The 20,336-nt window shown below is 46.8% G+C and overlaps 1 non-coding gene across 1 annotated transcript; it reads right to left on the reverse strand.

Moving 5' to 3' along the window:
- Nucleotides 1-3,621: 3,621 nt before the first annotated feature.
- LOC119928970 lies at nt 3,622-3,759 on the reverse strand. The gene has a single exon (XR_005451115.1). It is a non-coding gene; the product is annotated as a small nucleolar RNA SNORA7 (small nucleolar RNA).
- Nucleotides 3,760-20,336: the final 16,577 nt, after the last annotated feature.

Genomic DNA, 20,336 nt, shown 5'->3' on the forward strand with positions numbered 1-20,336 from the left:
TACGGTTGGAAGAGTTCAGCATAACAATATAACAGAGTTGGTAGATGTGTTCCTCGCCCACAGCGAGCTCACAGTCTAGAGGGGGAGACAGAAAATAATATAAATTAGGAAATTATGGATATGCACATAAGTGCTCAGGGGCTGAGGGAGAGGTGAATAAAGGGAGAGAATCGGGGAGACACGGAAGGGAGTGAGAGGAGAGGAAATGAGGGCTTAGAAAGGTAGAGGAATAGAAATGGGGGATGAAGGGGATCGAAGATTGGCTTTCTACTTCTCCTATTGCTATGGTCCCTGATTAGTGTGTTGGCACCAGGATTCTCTACTCTTAGTACGTGTTCTGCACACAGTTTAGCACTTAATACATATGATCGAATGATTGAATTCTCTACGTGTTTCTGGACAAGGACTGTGTCCAACCTGATTATCTTGTATCTAACTCAGTGTTCAGTACAATACTTGGCACATAGTAAATGCTTAACAAATACAGGGTCCTGCAGGCTTGGGGGACATAGGCTGGAGGGTGTGGAGTACTGGGACCTTGGAAGCTGGAGGAGGTGGGATTTTAAAACCAATCAATCAGAGGCAGTGGTTGAGAGCTTAGAGTGTGGAGAGCACTGTATTAAGCTTTTGGGGGAGTACAATAGAATTACTAGGTATGATAGCTGCCCTCAAGGAGCTTAGTAGTAGTAGTACTACGCCGTCGACCCCCAGCCCATGTCCTTCCCCTGGCCCGGAATGCCCTCCCTCCACACATCTGCCAAGCTAGCTCTCTTCCTCCCTTCAAAGCCCTACTGAGAGCTCACCTCCTCCAGGAGGCCTTCCCACACTGAACCTTCTTTTTCCCTCTCCTCCTCCCCATCCCCCCGGGCCCTACCTCCTTCCCCTCCCCGCAGCTCTTGTATATATTTGAACAGATTTATTACTCTATTTATTTTACTTGTACATATTTACTATTCTATTCATTTTGTTAATGATGTGCATATAACCATAATTCCATTTGTTCTGACGATTTTGGCACCTGTCTCCATGTTTCATTTTGTTGTCTGTCTCTCCCTTCTAAACTGTGAGCCCGTAGTTGGGTAGGGTCTGTCTCTATGTGTTGCCAACTTGTACTTCCCAAGTGATTAGTACAGTGCTCTGCACACAGTAAGTGCTCAATAAATACGATTGAATGAATGAATAGTAGTAGAGAAGCAGCGTGGCCTAGTGGATAGAGCCCAGGCCTGGGAGTCAGAAGGACCTGGGTTCTAATCCCGGCTCTGCCACTTGTCTGCTGTGTGACCCTGGGCAAGTCACTTGACTTCCCTATGTCTCAATTCCCTCATCTGTAAAATGGGGATGAAGACTGTGAGCCCCATGTGGGACATGGACTGTGTCCAACCTGATTACCTCCTATCTACTCCAGTGCTTAGAACAGTGCCTGGCACATAGTAAGCACTTAAAAATACCACTAAAAAATAATAAGAGTTATGGTTGCTGCACATGGCAATGGGGATCTCTTGGAAGGATTGAGGAGAGAGGAGGTGCGACATTCAATCGTATTTATTGAGCGCTTACTGTGTGCAGAGCATGGTACAAAGCACTTAGGAAGTGCAGAGAAGCAGCGTGGCTCCGTGGAAAGAGCATGGGCTTTGGAGTCAGAGGTCATGGGTTCTAATCCTGGCTCCACCAGTAGTCAACTGTGTGACTTTGGGCAAGTCACTTAACTTCTCTGTGCCTCAGTTACCTCATCTGTAAAATGGGGATTAAGACTGTGAGCCCCCCGTGGGACAACCTGATCACCTTGTAACCTTCCCAGTGCTTAGAATAGTGCTTTGCACATAGTAAGCACTTAATAAACGCCTTTATTATTATTATTATTATTATTATTACAAGTCAGCAACAGATAAAGACGGTCCCTTCCCAACAATGGGCTCATTGTCTAGAAGGGGGAGGCAGACAATAAAACAAAACATGTAGACAGGTGTCAAAATCGTCAGAACAAATATAATTAAAGCTATATGCACATCATTAACAAAATAAATAGAATAGCAAATATGTACAAGTAAAATAAATAGAGTAGCAAATCTGTACAAATATATATACAAGTGCTGTGGGGAGGGGAAGGAGGTAGGGCAGGGAGGATGGGGAGGAGGAGAGGAAAAAGGGGGCTCAGTCTGGGATGAGCTACGTTTCAAGAAGTTGATCCGTGCAGCAATTTAGAGACTAGATTGGAGCTGGGAGAAGCTGGAGGTAAGGAAAACAGTTAAGGAAGCAGGAACAACAGTCTAGTCATGATATGACAAGAGCTTGGACCAGAGTGGTAGCATTCTGTGTGGAGAGGACTGGGCAGAGGTGGGATTATGCTGCATCGTAAGAACTGGTAGGATGTAGAAGTAGCCCCAATGGGAGAGTTAAAGATCCTGAGAAGATGAGGATAATAATAATAATAATAATAGTATTTGTTAAGCGCTTACTATGTGCAAAGCACTTTTCTAAGTGCTGGGGAGATACAAGGTGATCCAGTTGTCCCAAGTGAGGCTCACCGTCTTAGTCCCTATTTTACAGTTGAGGGAACTGAGGCACAGAGAAGTTAAGTGACTTGCCCAAAGTCATGACACCGAGTTTGGGGTCTTCTGGAGTGGGGAGGATGGTAGTCTCAAAGAGTTGGGGAAGTTGGAAGGAGGAGAGGTTTAGGAGGGAAGATGAGTTATTCAGTTTTAGACAAGCAAAATTTAAGGTTTTGGACATCTGAGAGGATAAGGCTGGGAGGCAAGAGGAGATGCAGAGATGTATGTTAGATGAGATGTAGGGGATGGGGAGGGAGATTTGGAGGTCATCTCTCAGGGCTTGCCACAAGAAGCAGTGTGGCTCAGTGGAAAGAGCACGGGCTTGGGAGTCAGAGGTCATGGGTTCAAATTCCGGCTCCGCCAATTGTCAGCTGTGTGACTTTGGACAAGTCACTTCACTTCTCTGGGCCTCAGTTACCTCCTCTGTAAAATGGTGATTAAGACTCTGAGCCCCCCGTGGGACAACCTGACCACCTTGTAACCTCCCCAACACTTAGAACAGTGCTTTGCACATAGTAAGTGCTTAATAAATGCCATCATCATTAACAAATGCAATTATTATTAATTATTATTATTAGAGGTCATAGTCAAAGCCATAATAATAACAATAATTATGGTATTTGTTAAGAGCTTACTATGTACCAGGCACTGTTCTAAGCACTGGGTTGGATACAAGCCAATTGGGTGGGACACAGCCATGTGAATGGATGAGTTCCCTGAGGAAGATGGGGTATGGCAAGAGGAGAAGGGGACTTAGAACAGCTTTGTGGAACAGTTTAAAATTTAGTGGGGGAGGCAGACACTGAAACTATGATTAGTTTGTATCTAGAACAGTGTTTGACACATCTTGTCTTATGTTGTCATCATGTCCGAGCCATAGAGATGCCATGGACACATCTCTCCCACATCCCCCCACCTCCACCTGCATTCATTGTGATAGTGTGTGTGTCCATAGAGATTTCTTGGTAAAAACATGGAAATGGTTTACCACTGCCTCCTTCCACACAGTAAACTTGAGTCTCCGCCCTCAACTCTCTCCCATCCCGCTGCTTTCCAGCACAGCTGAGTTTTGACTTGTGGCAGATTGCCTTCCACTCGCTAGCCACTGCCCAAGCTAGGAATGGAATGGATAGGCCTCTGCTTGACTCTCCCTCCCATAGTCGAGACTGGGAGAGTACTGGAAACTCTCCAGATGTGATCCTGAGAGGAGGCTTGACACATAGTAAGTGCTCAACCAATACCATTATTATTATTGTTATTATTATTATTAACTAATTGGAGGAAAAGGGAAAAAGGATTATGTATATGAGTTAATGCTTTAGAAGATACATACATATGTGCTACAGGAGGTTTTGAGAGCATAAACACTTGGGTAGTACAGAAATTCTAAAGAGTTCAGTGAATTAATAGGAATTAATTGGGAGAACAGGAGAGAATAGGAATTAATTGGGGAAAGCATCCTGGAGATGTGATTTCAGAAGGTCGTTAAAGATGGGAAAAGCTAAGGGCTGCTGGAGCTTAGTTCAGTACCTGGCATTTCGTAAGCGCTTAACAAAGACTATTAAAAAAATGTCTCGGGGTCAGAATTGAGAAGCTAGGGGAGGATTGTCTTTTTTCTGCTGACCCTTCCCTCATCCTCTTAAGCCTCCCCATCCCCTTGCATGCTGAAATCTCTTGGTCTGACATAGAATTTTTTTATGGTATTTGTTAAGTACTTACTGTGTGCCAGGCATTGTACTAAGTTTTGGGGTAGATAATAATAATAATGATGGCATTTGTTAAGCGCTTACGATGTGCAGAACACTGTTCTAAGCGCTGGGGGGGATACAAGGTGATCAAGTTGTCCCACGTGGGGCTCCCAGTCAATTCTCATTTTACAGATGAGGGAACTGAGGCTCAGATGCCAATTGGGTATCGGGTTGGGCACAGTCCCAATCCCACATGGGACTCACAGTCTTAATCCCCATTTTACAGATGAGGTAACCGAGGCACAATGAAGAGAAGTGACTTTCCTAGGGTCACACAGCAGGCAAGTTCTAATCCCCGATCCTTCTGATTCCTGGGCCTGTGTTCTATCCACTTGTCAAGAGAACAGATGAGAGGGTGAGTCCTTATGATCCCCAAGATGGAGAAGGACTTGAGGAGCACCTCCCCCTGCCTTCAAGCTCTCCTGAGAGGGAGACAGAAAGATGGATAAAGAGAAAAAGGCCTTCTCACCTGGGTGGGTTTCTCTTACCCCGGACAGGAGTCCCTCGTGGCCGCCGTAGTGGGGACCAACGTATTTATACAGCTGGCCGGCCCAGTTCCAGCCGCCTTTATGCTGGTCTAGCCGTTGTCATGGGCCACTGTGACTAAGAGAACTTTGCTTCTTCCCCTTTCTGGGGTTTCCAGGGACTTTTGTTCCTTCCCACAGCAGTTACCCAACCCAGCCAGCTGCCAGGTGACTCCCACCAATCCTGATGTCAAGGGAACAAAACGGGAAAGGGAAGGAGACTTGGGGTTCAGAGCCGCCAGCGGGCCACAAGGAGGATTCCTTCCACTAGGGAAAGAAGACTCACCTGGGAGTCAGAGGCCCTGGGTTCTAATCCCGGCTCCGCCATGTACCTGCCGTGTGACCCTGAGCGAGTCGTTCATTCATTCATTCAATCATATTTATTGAGTGCTCACTGTGTGCAGAGCACTGTACTAAGTGCTTGGGAGAGTACAATATAAAAATAAACGGACATATCCCCTGCCCACAACAAGCCTCACTTCTCTGTACCTCAGTTCCCACATCTGCAAAATGGGGATTCAGTGCTTGTTCTCCCTCCTGCTTTGACTGTGAGCCCCATGTGGGACACAAGTGGGACCTGTGTTCTAATCCTGGCTCCACCACTTGTCTGCTGCGTGACACTGGACAAGTCACTTCACTTTTCTGTGCCTCAGTTACCTCATCTGTAAAATGGGGATTAACTGTAAGTCCCATATGGGACAGGGACTGTGTCCAAACTGATATCTACCCCAGTGCTTAGTACAGTGCCTATTTATTATTTATATCCATGTCTGTCTTCCCTCCTAGACTGTAAGCTCATTGTGGGCAGGGAATGTGTTTAGTGTTATATTGTACTCTTCCAAACACTTAGTCCAGTGCTCTACACTCAGTAAACATTCAATAAATGCAACTGACTGAGTGCCTGACACATGGTAAACACTTAACAAATACCACAATTATTATAATTGTTATTATATAGAATAAAAACAGCACCAGAGGTTACAAACAACAAGCATGATCTGCTCAGTGGAGTCTTCATTTGCCCAGTGAAGTTGGGACTAAGGATCCCACATTGGCTGATTCAGTTTTACATGCACTCATGGGGGAATTTCACAATTGCTGATGTGGCTTTTTTGAGCATGAAGGACATAGATATGTAATAATAATAATGATGATGGTATTTGTTAAGTGCTTATTTGTTAAGTGCTCAGTCAGGGGTATTTATCAAGTGTTTTACTGTGTGCCAAGCACTGTTCTAAGCACTGGGGTAGATACAAGGTTATCAGGTTGTCCCAATTGGGGCTCACAGTCCTAATCCCCATTTTAGAGATGAGGTACCTGAGGCACAGAGAAGTTAAGTGATTTGCCCAAAGTCACACAACTGACAAGTGGAGGAGCCGGAATTAGAACCCACAACCTCTGACTCCCAAGCCCGTGCTCTTTCCACTAAACCATGTGCTCCTCTATGCATACGTCACTGACCACAATGTATTGTCCTTCCCAGTGCCTTCCCAGAGACACATTCATGACCCCGGCCCTTCCCGGAGTTTCCCAGAAGCCTTCAGAATTCCTAACAAAGACTTTCAAGGACAGTTTGTTCTGGACCCTTCTCCAGCACTAAGGCACCTAACAGGGAATTGGAGGAGGACTCAGCAGTACTACAAAGAGGTAGCCCTCGATCTTGAGATTTTCAGTGGATCGACAACCTTGAAAATGAAAGGCTATGGGACATCTTGGATTTGGATTCCACCAACATCATCAGTCAGGGGTATTTATCAAGTGTTTACTGTGTGCCGAGCACTGTACTAAGCACTTGGGAGAGAACAGTACACTGGTTTTTGATCTGCTCACTTCATGCAGTTCCACCCCAACATCTGAGTGGCATCATTCCCCCCTCCCACTCCCCACTGAATTTGATCGGTGGAAAATCTGCTTGTGAGAACCCACTCCCTTCTCTGAAAGCTGGTTTGACTGCCATGATACCTACAGAGCTGATGAAAGGGCTGGGGAATCAGATTCATGATCAATCGCTCAATTGAGAGGATTTATTGAGAACTACTCTATACAGAACACTATACTAAGCACTTGGGAGAAAATACAGTAAAGGTCTAAAGCATGATCACTGCTCTAAAGGAATTTTCAACTAATGGGGGAGATGATAGACCCAAAATAATGTGCAGTTGGGAGAATGAATTGCTTAAATTGTAGAGTGTGTAAATTGATACTGTCAAAAGTGCAACTAAAGATTTTGAGATCATGACATTTGAGAGGATAACATAGGGAGAGAAGAAAAATTCATTGGGGAAGATCCCACGAAACAGATGGAATTTCAGAAAGGCTTTGAAGATGGGGAGAGCTGAGGTCTGAGAGTTTTGAAGAAGGAAGCAGTAATAGAAGCTAAGGACAAAGTGGGAAGACTCAAGAGGTACAGTAAGAAGGAGATCTTGGAAGGAATAGAGAGTTCGAGCTGGCATTCAATAGGAGAAAAGAGTAGATAAGTCAGAGGGAGGGATGTGATGGAATTTTTTGAAAGCAACAGTCAGGAGTTTCTGCATTATGTGGAGAGGAATGGCAAATCATTGAAGGCTCCAGAGGAGCTGAGAGATTCACGCAGGAATACGTTTTAAAGAAATGATCCAGGCATTAGAGTAAAATGTGGACTGGAGACAGGAGTCTAGCTACGATATTACTTGTCTGGACCAGGGTGGTGACCATTTGGATGGAGGAGGAAAGGGTGGTTTCAGGAAATGTGGACAATAAAAAACCCCAACAATATCTAGTGACAGATTGAATATGAGAATTGAGAAAGAGAGAGAGGTGAGTCAAGGATAATGCCAAGGTTGCAGGCTTCAGAGACAGGGAAGATGGAGTTGTTGCTGTGGTGGAAAAGTTAGAGGGTGGAGTGGATTGGGGAGGGAAGATATATTCAGTTTTAGATAGTGCCATCAGAACAAAAAGGTAAAGCATCTGGGATTGTTGGAGAAGAGAAGGGCAATTGAATAGCACTGTTTAAACTAACCCTCCTACTCATCAAGGAAACAAAGAGAATAGTCAGGTATTAACTACAGCATGAAGGATTTCAGATAGACCCGAAGAAGTATTTCTCAATTGTGAGAAGAGGCATGGCTTAATGGAAAGAGCACAGGGTTGGGAGTCCATCTAATTCTGATTCTGTTGACTGCTTGCAAGTACAAGTCACTTCGTTTCTCTGTGCCTCAGTTCTCCTGTCCTCCCTCCGATTAGGACTCTCCCAGCAAAACAGGGACTGTGTCCAGCTTAATTCACTTGTATCTACCCCAATGTTTAAAACAATGTTTGACACGTAGTAAGTGTTTAACACATACTATAAAAAAAGTGACTGAAGGAAATCTTGGAACCTTTCCCTCAGAAGAGCTGTGACAAAGTCTGTGATGGTTCAAAGGTGGGGCATTTCTGTATGTTTGGTGAGCTCCTTGAGAGCCAGGACCATGTCTTCCAACACTGTTGAGTTATACTCTCCCTAGCGCTGAGTGTGGTGCTCTGTAAAGTGCTCAATAAATACCACTGAATGATGGTTTGATTGATTGGCATGCCCTGGACTTGAAGAAACATGGTCTAGTGGACAGAGAAGCAGCATGGCTCAATGGAAAAGAGCCCGGGCTTTGGAGTCAGAGGTCATGGATTCAAATCCCAGCTCTGCCACTTGTCAGCTGTGTGACTGGGAAAATCACTTAACTTCTCCGTGCCTCAGTTACCTCATCTGTAAAATGGGGATTAAGAATGTGAGCCCCCTGTGGGACAACCAGATCACCTTGTAACATCCCCAGTGCTTAGAACAGTGCTTTTGTTGTCTGTCTCCCCCTTCTAGACTGTGAGTCCACTGTTGGGAAGGGACCGTCTCTATATGTTGCGAAATTGTACTTCCCAAGTGCTTAGTACAGTGCTCTGCACACAGTAAGCGCTCAATAAATGTGATTAAGTGCTTAATAGATGCCATTATTATTATTATTAGAGCTCAGGCCTGGGTGTCAGAAGACCCTGGATTCTAATCCTGACTCCACCACTGTCATGCTGTGTGACCTTGGACGAGTCATTTAACATCTCTGTGTCTCAATTCCCTCAACTGTAAAATGGGGATTAAGATTGCAAGCCCCACGTGTGGCACAGACTGTGTCCAACCTGATCAGCTTGTATTTTCCACATTGTTTAATTCAATGGCTGGTGCACAGTAAACGCCAAACAAATACCATGAAAAAGGCACGTGACGTCAGGCCACTGGGGTAGGGTGGAGAAGGTGTTACTCAGTAGGTTCCCAAGAAGTGGGCTGCATTGGCCAGTGATAGTACTTCATTCATTCATTCAATCATATTTATTGAGCGCTTACTGTGTGCAGAGCACTGTATTAAGCTCTTCGGAAGTACAAGTCGGCAACATTTAGAGACGGTCCCTACCCAACAACAAAGGGCTCACAGTGTAGAAGGGGGAGACAGATAACAAAACAAAACAGATAGACAGGTGTCAATACCATCAAAATAAATAGAATTACAGCTATGTACACATCATTGATAAAATAGAGTAATAAATACGTACAAATAAGAGTGATAAATATGTAGAAATATATACAAGTGCTGTGGGGAGGGGAAGGGGGCAGGGTGGGGAAGCGCTAAGGAAGGGAGGAGGATGAGGAGAGGAAAAAGGGAGGGCTCAATCTGGGAAGGCCTCCTGGAGGAGGTGAGTTCTCAGTAGGGCTTTGAAGGGAGGGAGGGAGGGCTTTCCAGGCCAGAAGTAGGACGTGGGCCGGGGGACGACGGTGTGACAGGTGAGAACGAGGTCCAGTGAGGAGGTTAGCGGTGGCAGAGGAGCGGAGGGTCTGGGCTGGGCTGGAGAAGGAGAGAAGGGAGGTGAGGGAGGAGGGGGCGAGGTGATGGACAGCCTTGAAGCCGAGGGTGAGGAGTTTTCGCCTGATTCGTAGGTTGACAGGAAAACTCTGGAGATTTTTGAGGAGGGGAGTAACACGCCCAGAGCGTTTCTGCACAAAGATGATCCGGGCAGCAGCGTGAAGTATAGACCGAAGTGGGGAGAGTACTTGCTAGGGTGATGCCCTCCTTGGTAAAAGTTTCCAACCAAAGAACCCCCATGGGCATCTCACGTGGTGGGTGGGTTTAAGCAAGAACAGAGTGGCGCAGCGGAAGCGTGCTGGGCCCATAACCCAGAGGTCGAAGGATCAAAACCTTCCTTTTCTATCTTCTCTTTAGAGAAGCAGCATGGCCCAGTGGAAAGAGCGCGGGTTTTGGACTCAGAGGTCATGGGTTGGAATCCTGGCTCTGCCAGTCGTCAGCTGGGTGACTTTGGGCAAGTCACTTCACTTCTCTGTACCTCAGTTCCCTCATCTGTAAAATGGGGATGAAGACTGTGAGCCCCCCCGTGGGACAACCTGATCACCTTGTAACCTCCCCAACGCTTAGAACAGTGCTTTGCACATAGTAAGCACTTAAGAAATGCCATCATTATTTAAGTGAAAAGCAGCGTGGCCTAGTGGACAGACCACGGGCCTGAGAGTCAGAATGACCTGGGTTCTAATGCCAGCTTTGCCGCTTGTCTGCTGTGTGACCTTGGGCGAATTGCTTCACTTCTCTGTCTCAGTTACCTCATCTGTAAAATGGGGATTAAGACTGTGAGCCCCCTGTGGGACGGGGACTTTTTCCAAAAGGATTACTTCCTATCTACCCCAGCGCTTTGAACAGTGCCTGGCACAGAGTGAGTGTTCAAAAAATACCATTTAAAAAAAGCTGGCTACCATGGATATGCGAGACCTCAGTGACTCATGATGTTACGGCTTGGCCTTGACTCTCTGCTGCTTCACTTGGGCCATAAATACAAACACCACTGTAGTGGTGCTGTGCTCGATTAGAAGCTGTTTACGCAAGCTACCCCATAAGACTGGATCTTCACGCCCTGCTAAACAAGGGAGACACCTCCCTGAGTGTTCAATTTGCAGGGCTCTCCCTATTTACGTGGGATTAGACCCCCAACTACCTAATCGGCTTTACGGATTGGACAGACTGGCCTCCACCCAGGTGAGGTTACTGAAAAGCTGGTGTCAGACCTAAACACCGTCAATTACAGTCCATTGTTCTTTGTATTACTGATCACCGGGCTGGCCTCTAGCATCTGTCTTGCTCCATTAATACAGATAATGGGGAGGATGATGATGATAATGGTGATGATGACGACCATAATATCCTTCCCCAGGATATCCTCCCCACTTGAAAACTAACAAACTCCAGCCCAAACTAAATTCAAAGGAAGAAAAAATCAACATTGCTGAATAGCCATTCTCTGTGCAGGTGGGGTTTGTATGACTACAGCTGTGGATTCTGAGTTCTGGACTGTCTTAGACTCTTAGCTCTCCGAGGGCAGAGCCCAGGGTACCTGGGGCAGCAGAAAGCAAATCACTCATAGAGAAGCATCATGGCCTAGTGGATAGAGCCCAGGCCTCGGAGTCGGAAGGTTATGGGTTCTAATCCTGACTCCACCGCTTGTCTGCTGTGTGACCTTGGGCAAGTCATTTGGGCAACCCTTGAACGAGTTGTCTACACGCGCTGCCTAGAATTCCTCAACAACAACTCTCTCCTCGACCCCCTCCAGTCTGGCTTCCGTCCCCTTCATTCCACGGGAACTGCGCTCTCAAAGGTCACCAATGACCTCCTGCTTGCCAAATCCAACGGCTCATACTCTGTCCTAATCCTCCTCGACCTCTCAGCTGCCTTTGACACTGTGGACCACCCCCTTCTCCTCAACACGTTATCTGACCTTGGCTTCACAGACTCCGTCCTCTCCTGGTTCTCCTCTTATCTCTCCGGTCGTTCTTTCTCAGTCTCTTTTGCAGGCTCCTCCTCCCCCTCCCATCCTCTTACTGTGGGGGTTCCCCAAGGTTCAGTGCTTGGTCCCCTTCTGTTCTCAATCTACACTCACTCCCTTGGTGACCTCATTGGCTCCCACGGCTTCAACTATCACCTCTACGCTGATGACACCCAGATCTACATCTCTGCCCCTGCTCTCTCCCCCTCCCTCCAGGCTCGCATCTCCTCCTGCCTTCAGGACATCTCCATCTGGATGTCCGCCCGCCACCTAAAGCTCAACATGTCGAAGACTGAGCTCCTTGTCTTCCCTCCCAAACCTTGTCCTCTCCCTGACTTTCCCATCTCTGTTGACGGCACTACCATCCTTCCCGTCTCACAAGCCCGCAACCTTGGTGTCATCCTCGACTCCGCTCTCTCATTCACCCCTCACATCCAAGCCGTCACCAAAACCTGCCGGTCTCAGCTCCGCAACATTGCCAAGATCCGCCCTTTCCTCTCCATCCAAACCGCTACCCTGCTAATTCAAGCTCTCATCCTATCCCGTCTGGACTACTGCACTAGCCTTCTCTCTGATCTCCCATCCTCGTGTCTCTCTCCACTTCAATCCATACTTCATGCTGCTGCCCGGATTATCTTTGTCCAGAAACGCTCTGGACATATTACTCCCCTCCTCAAAAACCTCCAATGGCTACCGATCAATCTGCGCATCAAGCAGAAACTCCTCACCCTGGGCTTCAAGGCTCTCCATCACCTCGCCCCCTCCTACCTCCCCTCCCTTCTCTCCTTCTACTGCCCAGCCCGCACCCTCCGCTCCTCCACCACTAATCTCCTCACTGTACCTCGCTCTCGCCTGTCCCGCCATCGACCCCCGGCCCACGTCATCCCCCGGGCCTGGAATGCCCTCCCTCTGCCCATCCGCCAAGCTAGCTCTCTTCCTCCCTTCAAGGCCCTGCTGAGAGCTCACCTCCTCCAGGAGGCCTTCCCAGACTGAGCCCCTTCTTTCCTCTCCCCCTCGTCCCCCTCTCCATCCTCCCGTCTTACCTCCTTCCCTTCCCCACAGCACCTGTATATATGTATATATGGTTGTACATATTTATTACTCTATTTATCTATTTATTTATTTATTTTACTTGTACATTTCTATCCTACTTATTTTATTTTGTTGGTGTGTTTGGTTCTGTTCTCTGTCTCCCCCTTTTAGACTGTGAGCCCACTGTTGGGTAGGGACTGTCTCTATGTGATGCCAATTTGTACTTCCCAAGCGCTTAGTACAGTGCTCTGCACTTAGTAAGCGCTCAATAAATACGATTGATTGATTGATTGATTGATTTTACTTCTCTATGCCTCAGTACCCTCATCTGTACAATGGGGATTAAGACTGAGCTCACTGTGGGACAGGGACTGTGTCTAACCCAATTTGCTTGCATTCCCCCACCCCCAACGCATAGTACAGTGCCTGGAACATACTAAGTGCTTAACATGTACCACAATTATTATTATTCAGTGAAACGTTCCCACAAATCCAGTGTCTGCACAGCCGGATTGCCCAGCTTTGCACAGCAGTGGCCCCTGTTTCAGGAGTGGCAGGCACTTTCAGCAGGATAGATGTCTCAGAGTCACATGGGGTCAGCTCCCCAGGTGTTGCCTATTGAGCCACGGACACCCCTGGATGTGAGGAAGTGGCCATTGGAGGCTGCATGACTCATTCAGGCCACTAAGAGCAACATCTGCTTGGATCCCCCTTTAAAAAATTGGTATTTGTTAATAACAATGGAAATAACAGTGGTATTTGTTAAGGGCTTACTACATTCATTCAATCGTATTTATTGAGCGCTTACTGTGTGCAGAGCACTGTACTAAGCGTTTGGGAAGTACAAGTTAGCAACATAAAGAGACAGTCCCTACCTAACAACGGGCTCACGGTCTAGAAGCAAGCACTGTCCCAAGCAGTGGGACAAGATAATCAGGTTGGGCACAACCTGTGTCCCTCTCCCCCTCGTCCCCTTCTCTATCCCCCCCCCATCTTACCTCCTTCCCTTCCCCACAACACCTCTACATATGTATATATGTTTGTACATATTTTTTACTCTATTTATTTATTTATTTTACTTGTACGTATCTATTCTATTTATTTTATTTTGTTAGTATGTTTGGTTTTGTTGTCTGTCTCCCCCTTTTAGACTGTGAGCCCGCTGTTGGGTAGGGACTGTCTCTATGTGTTGCCAACTTGTACTTCCCAAGCGCTTAGTACAGTGCTCTGCACACAGTAAGCGCTCAATAAATACAATTGATTGATTGATTGATGTGGAGCTCACAGTCTTAAGCCCATTTTAAAGATGAGATAACTAAAGCACAGAGAAGCTAAACCCAAGGTCACGGAGAAGACATGTGGCAGAGCAGAGATTAGAACCAAGGTTCTCTGAATCCCCAAACTGGATTCTTTCCACTAAGCCTTGGTGCTTCCCTGAAAAAGTTCCATGGTCTCTGATCAGAGAGATGCTGCTCAGAGCCAGATGATACCCAGACATCTTCAGGACTTGGTTCCAGCCCACCCCAAGAAGACAAGGGAAAGGGAAAAGCTATCCAGTGCTTAGAACAGTGCTTGGCACATAGTAATCGCTTAACAAATGCCATTATCATTACTATTATTACTATTATTATTATCCCAAGACTTCTCCATGTTGTCTATTTTCTCCATGAGAACCTGGGTTCTAATCCCAGCTGCGCTACTCACATGCTCTGGGACCTTGGACAAGTTGGGGCCAGTCTGCTTCCCAACATGGAGCTGGTGTCCCCCCTGCCTCCACCCCAGTTTCCTTTCGGAGTCATGTTTTCCAAAAAAAGTTGGGCCAGGGATCCAGCATGCTTAGTCCCTGGTGGAGATTATGACATGCCAAGCTTGCAATAATAATAATAATAATAATAATAATAATAATAATAATAATGGCATTTGTAAAGCACTTACTATGTGCCAAGCACTGTCCTAAGTGCTGGGGGGATACAAGGTAATGAGGTTGTCCCACATGGGGCTCACAGTCTTAATCCCCTGCCGCTAATCTCCTCAACGTGCCTCGTTCTCGCCTGTCCCGCCATTGACCCCCAGCCCACGTCCTCCCCCTGGCCCGGAATGCCCTCCCTCCGCACATCCGCCAAGCTGGCTCTCTTCCTCCCTTCAAAGCCCTACTGAGAGCTCACCTCCTCCAGGAGGCCTTCCCAGACTGAGCCCCCTCCTTCCTCCCCCCCTCCTCCCCCTTCCCGTCCCCCCAGCCTTACCTCCTTCCCCTCCCCCCAGCATCTGTATATATGTATATATGCTTGTACATATTTATTACTCTATTTATTTTACTTGTACATATTTATTCCATTTTGTTAATATGTTTTGTTTTGTTCTCTGTCTCCCCCTTCTAGACTGTGAACCCGCTGTTGGGTAGGGACCGTCTCTATATGTTGACAACTTGTACTTCCCAAGTGCTTAGTACAGTGCTCTGCACACAGTAAGTGCTCAATAAGTATGATTGAATGAATGAATGAATGAATCCCCATTTTACAGATGAGGTAACAGGCACAGAGAAGTGAAGTGACTTGCGCAAGGTCACACAGCAGACAGGCGGTGGAGCTGGGACTAGAACCCAGGTCTTTCTGATTCCCAGGCCCGTGCCTTCTCCACTGGACCAGGTACTTCTCTGTCTGACCGGTCCCCTGAAATTTTCCCTGCCCTTCAGGTCTGCTGGGATTATTATAGCACAGTCCTACAGCAGAGTTAGAAGCAAAATAGTCTAGTGGACAGGGTCCGGGCCTGGGGTCAGAGAATCTGGGTTCTAATCCCGGCTTTCCCACTTAACTGCAAAGTGACCTTGGGAAAATTAATTTCTCTGTGCCTCAGTTTCCTCATCTGTAAGGTGGAGCTTCAATACATTGAATACATTCGCCCTCCTCCTTAGACTGTGAACCCTCATGAGGACAGGGATAGTGCCGGACCTGATTATTTTGCATCTATCCCAGTGCTTAGTACAGTGCTTGTCACATAGTAACGGATTAACAAATATCATTATTTTTTCCATTAGAGTCTACAACCTTTTTTTTCAAGGGTATTCATTAAACCCTTACTATGTGCCAGTCACTGTACTAATCCCTGGGATAGACACAAGCTAATCATGCTGGACACAGCCCCTGTCCAACATAGAGTTCACAATCTTAACCCCCATTTACAGATGAGGTAACTGAGGCAAAAGGGAAATTAAGTGATTTGCCCAAAGTCACACAACAGAAATGGCGGAGAAGTGGTGGAGCGGTGATTAGAACCCAGGTCCTTCTGACTCTCAACCCTGTGGTCTATCCACTGAAGCACCCTGCTTCTCTGCTACCTTTCTCCCAGCTTCTCAGGCTAAAGCCCTCACTTCATAGTGGTCCACCATCATTCCAAATCCCTGTTCCCACTGGGAACAGCCTGTATTTTCCACTGGACAGCTGGCATTACCTGCTTTATCGATGGGGCTTCTGACCCTAGGATCAGGAAGTAGCTACCTCCTGCGTAGGTGTTCCCTAGGGCACTGTATGCTCAGGTTTGCCTTTTGAAAGGTGAGTGGTTAACTTAATAAAATAACAAACAGGAGAAGTCAGGCACTTGGCAACTAGAACAATCGACCATTGACCATTTAACAAGCCTAGATATGATCAGCCAGCTCTTCCCAACTCCAGGCAAAGGCAAGAAGGTAGAAAAGAAAATCCAGATCAAATCCACAGGCCAGACCCCACTCTACTCTCTTTCTGCATCTGGGACCTTGGGCAAGTTGGGGCCAGTCTGTTTCCCAACACGGAGCTGGTATCCCATCTCCTTCCACCCCACTTTCCTGTCAAGAGTTGCGTTTCCAAAAAAAAAAAAAAAACTTGGGCAAGGGGTCCAGCAAACTTAATACCCAACTGAAATGATGACATGCCTAAATTATTATTATAATAATAATGGTGTTAAGAGAACTTGAAATGGAATTTTCAGTCCTGGGAACTTTTCTGTTCACACTTCATAGCCACAAATGCCCCTGTTTCCTTGGGCCTGATGCAATTGCTTTGTTTTCGTTTTCCAAGAGGCCTTCCCTGACTAAGCACCCCCTTTCCTCCTCTCCCACGTCCTGACTTGCTCCCTTTATTCATTCCCCCTCACAGCCCCACAGCACTTATGTTCAGAGCTGTAATTTATTTATATTAATGTCTGTCTCCCTCTTAGACTGTGAGCTCACTGTGGGTAGGGAACGTATCTGCTTATTGTTGTATTGTACTCTCCCAAAGCTTAGTACAGTGCTCTGCACACAGTAAGCTCGCAATAAATATGGTTGAATGAACGAACGAATTAATTTTACAGGAGAGAAGGGGAGAAAGCAGGTTTTCAAGAATGGCGTTCATTCCAGAGGGTAAGGACTCTGTTCCAGCTGCCAGAGGAATCAATATTGGGTGCAAAATAGACCAGGTTATTAATAATAATAATAGTGGTGTCTTTTAAGAACATACTATGAGTCAAGCACTACAGTAAGTGTCGGGTAGCAATAAAATAATCAGATAGGACGCTGTACTTGTACTACACTTTAAGGGGAGGGAGAACAGGTATTTAATTTGACAGATGAGGAATTAGAGGCATAGAAAAGTTAAATGACTTGCCCAAGGTCACATAGCTGATATATGGTGGAGCTGGGATTATAACCCAAGTCCTCTGATTCCCAGGCCCCTGCTCTTTCCACTGGTCCATATTTCTGTAATGTAAAGAGATAATGATAACTACTAAATTATATATTATAAATTATTTATATTAATGTCTGTCTCCCCCGCTCGCTATGGGCAGGGAACATATCTGCTAATTTTGTTGTATTGTACTCTCCCAAGTACTTAGTAGAGTGCTCTGCACATAGTAAGCACTCAATAAATAATAATAATAATAATCATAATAATAATGGCGTTTATTAAGCGCTTACTATGTGCAAAGCACTGTTCTAAGCACTGGGAAAGTTACAAGGTGATGAGGTTGTCCCACGGGGGGCTCACAGTCTTCATCCCCATTTTTACAGATGAGGGAAATGAGGCACAGAGAAGTTAAGTGACTTGCCCAAAGTCATATAACTGACAAGTGGTGGAGCTGGGATTTGAACCCATGACCTCTGACTCCAAAGCCCGTGCTCTTTCCACTGAGCCACGCTGCCACTGATTGATTGATTATTGCAGGCTAGAAGTCCCGCAGGCTCTGATCCTAGGATGAGGGTTTTTTTACATTCCCTCTAGACTGCAAGATCCTCCTCCAGACTGTAAACTCCTTGTAGGCAGGGAACATGAGAAGCAGCATGGCCTAGTGGACAGAGCACGGGCCTGGGAATCAGAAGGACCTGGGTTCTAATCCCGACTCTGCCACTTGTCTGCTCGTGACCTTGGGCAAGTCGCTTCACTTCTTTGGTCCTCAGTTTCCTCATCTATGAAATGGGGATTAAGATTCTGAGCTCCATGTGGAACAGGAACTGTGTCAAACCTGATTTGCTTGTATCTGTCCCAGCCCTTAATACAGTGCCTGGCACATAATAAGAGCTTAAGAAATACCACAGTTGTTATTATTGTTGTTAACCATCATCATCATCAATCGTATTTATTGAGCACTTACTGTGTGCAGAGCACTGTACTAAGCGCTTGGGAACTACAAATTGGCAACATATAGAGACAGTCCCTACCCAACAGTGGGCTCACAGTCTAAAAGGGGGAGACAGAGAACGAAACCAAACGTACTAACAAAATAAAATAAATAGAATAGATATGTACAAGTAAAATATAAATAAATAGAGTAATAAATATGTACAAACATATATACATATATACAGGTGCTGTGGGGAAGGGAAGGAGGTAAGATGGGGGATGGAGGGGGGACGAGGGGGAGAGGAAGGAAGGGGCTCAGTCTGGGAAGGCCTACATACCATTGATTTATTGATTAAATAAAGTCAGTGGGGACTCGGTGGGGGAATCAGGGTGTTCAGCTCTGCTAAAGGCTCCATCTCTCTAGCGGGGTCTCTGGTCAGTTGTCTTATTTCTGCCCTACTTAATGTCTCCTCCCACTAGACTGTAAACTCCTTGAGGTCAGGAATCACTTCGAAAAACAGAATGGCATTGTGGATAGAGCACAGGCCTAGAAGCCAGAAGGTCACGGGTTCTAATCCTGGCTCTGCCACTTGTCTGCTGTGTGACCTTGGGCAAGTCACTTCCCTACTCTGTGCCTCAGTTCCCTCATCTGTAAAATAGGGATTGAGACTGGAAGCCCCATGTGGGACAGGAACTGCGTCCAACCCGATTTGCTTGTATCCACCCCGGTGCTTAGTACAGTGCCTGCCATATAGTAAGTGCTAAACGCATACCAAAGTTATTATTATTACCAACAGTATCGCAGTGCTCTCTCCCAAGCACTTTTACAATGCTATGCACATAGTAAGTGCTCAATAAATACTATCGATGCGTTGATTGTTCTGGCCCGTCCCAGGACACAGTTGCCCCTGGGCCACACAAGCCAGCCTGTAGATCATGGGCTACTGGAAATGGTTCCCAACTAGGTCGGGAACAATCCCTGACCTCACTTCTGACTATCATCATCAATCGTATTTATTGAGCGCTTACTGTGTGCAGAGCACTGTACTAAGCGCTTGGGAAGTACAAGTTGGCAACATATAGAGATGGTCCCTACCCAACAGTGGGCTCACAGTCTAACACCCTGGGGGCTACTGGATTTGTAGTCCCAGTAGCCTTCAGGTATACGCTCTTGGGTCTGGACCAAAGCCATGCGTTACTGTTATATTGTACTCTCCCAAGTGCTTAAAAGCACAGCCTCGGGAGTCAGAGGATGTGGGTTCTAATCCCGGCTCTGCCACTTGTCTTCTGTGTGCCCATGGGCAAGTCACTTAACTTCTCTGGGCCTCAGTTCCCTCATCTGTAAAATGGGGTTGAAGACTGTCAGCCCCATGTGGGACAGGGCCTGTGTCCAACCTGATTACCTTGTATCTACCCTAGCATTTAGAACAGGGCTCGGCACATAGTAAGTCCTTAATAAATGCTCTCGTTCACCCCTCATGTCCAATCCGTCACCAAAACCACCCAGTCTCACCTCCGCAACATTGCCAAGATCCACCTTTTCCTCTCCATCCAAACCGCTACGCTGCTCGTTCAAGCTCTCATCCTATCCCGTCTGGATTACTGTATCAGCCTCCTCTCTGATCTCCCATCCTTCTGTCTCTCCCCACTTCAATCCATACTTCATGCTGCTGCCTGGATTGTCTTTGTCCAGAAATGCTCTGGGCTTGTTACTCTCCTCCTCAAAAATCTCCAGTGGCTACCAATCAACCTACACAACAGGCAGAAACTCCTCACCCTGGGCTTCAAGGCTGTCCATCCCCTCGCCCCCTCCTACCTCACCTCCCTTCTCTCCTCCTCCAGCCCAGCCCGCACCCTCCGCTCCTCTGCCGCTAATCTCCTCACCGTGCCTCGTTCTCCCCTGTCCCGCCGTCGACCCCCAGCCTGGGAGGGCATTCCAGGCTGGGGGTCGACGGCGGGACAGATGCCCTCCCTCTGCCCATCCACCAAGCTAGCTCTCTTCCTCCCTTCAAGGCCCTACTAAGAGCTCACCTCCTCCAGGAGGCCTTCCCAGACTGAGCCCCCTCCTTCCTCTTCCCCTCCTCCACCTCC

Source organism: Tachyglossus aculeatus, chromosome 5 (assembly GCF_015852505.1).
Source record: "Tachyglossus aculeatus isolate mTacAcu1 chromosome 5, mTacAcu1.pri, whole genome shotgun sequence".
NCBI classification, from domain to species: domain Eukaryota; kingdom Metazoa; phylum Chordata; class Mammalia; order Monotremata; family Tachyglossidae; genus Tachyglossus; species Tachyglossus aculeatus.